Genomic DNA, 2,563 nt, shown 5'->3' with positions numbered 1-2,563 from the left:
AACGTTACCCGCAGGGCCACTGGGACTGATGGAACCACCGACTTGTCTAGAGTAAGCTGTGACAGCCCCTGAGGGACACATAAATGAGACTATGGCTCACGGGTGAAAAAGGGAAAGACATGATGCAAACGCAACAATAAATGGACTCATTTACAGGTTAAAAAAAGTGAGCGGTGAAATACTTTGCGCTCTTGTTAAAATGTCTCACAGGCCATTTAATAGAGAAGAGGGCATAGACATTTGACAATGGGGGAAACACTGTCTGTTTGCAGAGATGGTGGACCTGATTTTAACTTTGCTCAGCCAAAGTCAACCATTAACTACATTAAGATGAGCTCAACAAATGGGCAAACAGCTTTCAAAAGAGTGGACTTTTAGTCTGTGCTGCTATTATTAATGTAAGCAGAGGTAGAGACTTTTGCTTTGCTTTGAAATTGATATAAACATAATTTGAACAGATAAGATTATATTATTGCTTCCAGGTTTGAGTTATGCATTTGTACAGAGCCCAGTTGATTATCATAACCCTAATTAAGATCCTGTGAAGCCAATTTGCTTCAGAAATCATTAACAGCAGTAAGTAAATAAAATTCCATTGTAATACTCTTGGGAAAAGAGAGAGACGGACAGCTGGACTGTAGGGTTCAGAGATTAGTGGAAGAACATTAATGAACAAACTGCATGAAGAAGACCAAGGACACAGCAGCCAGCTCGGAGATAAAGCTGTATAGAAAGGAAAATCATGGTTATGTTATAAAATATAAAATTTCAACAGATGAAACAGAAGGAACCAACCTTATGTTTGCAAACAATGATTACCTGCCAATCAAAACTTCATTGGCTCTCATGCTATGAGTGCTTCAAACTACACACCCCAAACAACACCATTCTTACTGTGAATTATGGTGGCTGCCTCAAGGGATACTATGTTTAACATGAAATGCGGAAACTGATCATAGTTAACTGAATGACGTATGAACCTAAATACAGGATAATCCTGGCAGAAATCATCTTTAAGTAAGAAAACTACCTTAGAAATCTACCACAGTTGATCAAAGTTTATTCATATCTTGGAATGACTCAGTCCTCTGTGGCCAGATTTTAAAAATGTTCACAAATGCTCTACATAGAATCTGATTGATCTTAGGCCTTTTTTTTGTAAATACCTAATGTTATTATTTATGTTATTACAAAATCTTTAAACCTGGTAAAGAAGCCGCAGAAACTTGTAGCAGCAAATGAAGGGATGTTGGACAAAATTTTAAATTTAAAGGAGTGAATAGAAACGTTTGCCACACATTTTCTTTATATCCGTGAATATTGCTTGTGTTTCATTTATTTTTTTTTACATTGCACATTGATGCTCACTTTCTTTTCTTTCCAACTGAAATTCTCTGGTTATTTCAATTTAACCAAAAGCCTATATAGTATCTAATTCTTATGATGACATTCCTGAATTTCTAATATCCAATACTGACTATTGCATATCTCTAGTATAAATAGTAAGAAATGTTATAGTTGGTCCCTTATCTCTTAAAATTACTCATTAACTTTTGTCTGTTGTGAAGGTTTCAGTAATCGTGTGAGGAAATGCGTCCCATCTGTGTGCTTTTACTTATCTTATCAAGGAGCTATATGCTTTATTTGATCATAAAGTGAAGTGTGAGAACTTTAAAGTCACTGAACTGTGAAGCGTTTTCAGAGAACCCACAGAAGCCCTCATTAGGCGTTTATATTAGGCTAATGTCGGAGGGGGGATAGAAAAATATGCGCTTCCGTCAAGTGCAGAGACGTAGCCCGAAAACCTAATAGGGGTGGCCAGTCAATAACCAATGAACATTGAGGGATGGCCGAAAGGCACCAGAACCTCAGGGTCAATCTACACTGTTCCAACAGGAACACGCACAACATCCATATTGTCTAAATAAAGACAAACTCTTACTTTCCTGAAGCCTTTGCTAACACATAGACGCATATATTTAAAAATCAATGTTGTGTAAATAAAAGGTTACTAAGTAGGTAAGGTTACTAAGAATTTTATAGTGGACAAAATTCTTTCAGGTTTGAGTTCTGGGGCGAACATCTCGTATTTCAATTGTCATTACCTACTAATATCTACATTTAATGAATTTTTATGTTATTATTAAAGTAGTTATTTATCTATAATTTAACTGAAGACTCCTAGATGACTTGAAGAGGCACATCATTTTATCTTTAGCCCAAATAATTCAAAATTTTGTTCTGAAAAGAGCATGAATTCTGTATCTATCATCTTTAATGTTTGTATATTAATGTGCATAATTAACCACAGTGTTTCTGTTGTCAAGTAATTGTTAATATATGACAAATTGTAATTTTTAATAAGTTTGAACATTCCCCTTCAGAGTATTACTGCTGCCACAGTCTGTATTAGAGGGGGAAATGGTAGGGGTGGCCACAGGGGTGGCCAATGATTGGCTAAGGGTGGCCATGACCAACCCCGGCCCCCCATCTCTAGCGCCGCCCCTGGAAGTGACCGCGATTCTCTGAAGGATAGAGAAAGTCGAATTTGGGGAAAGCGAAG

The sequence above is a fragment of the Cyprinodon tularosa genome, unplaced genomic scaffold (genome assembly GCF_016077235.1).
Source record: "Cyprinodon tularosa strain WSP-4 unplaced genomic scaffold, ASM1607723v1 ctg71, whole genome shotgun sequence".
Lineage (NCBI taxonomy): Eukaryota > Metazoa > Chordata > Actinopteri > Cyprinodontiformes > Cyprinodontidae > Cyprinodon > Cyprinodon tularosa.
This window is presented reverse-complemented; position numbering follows the sequence as displayed.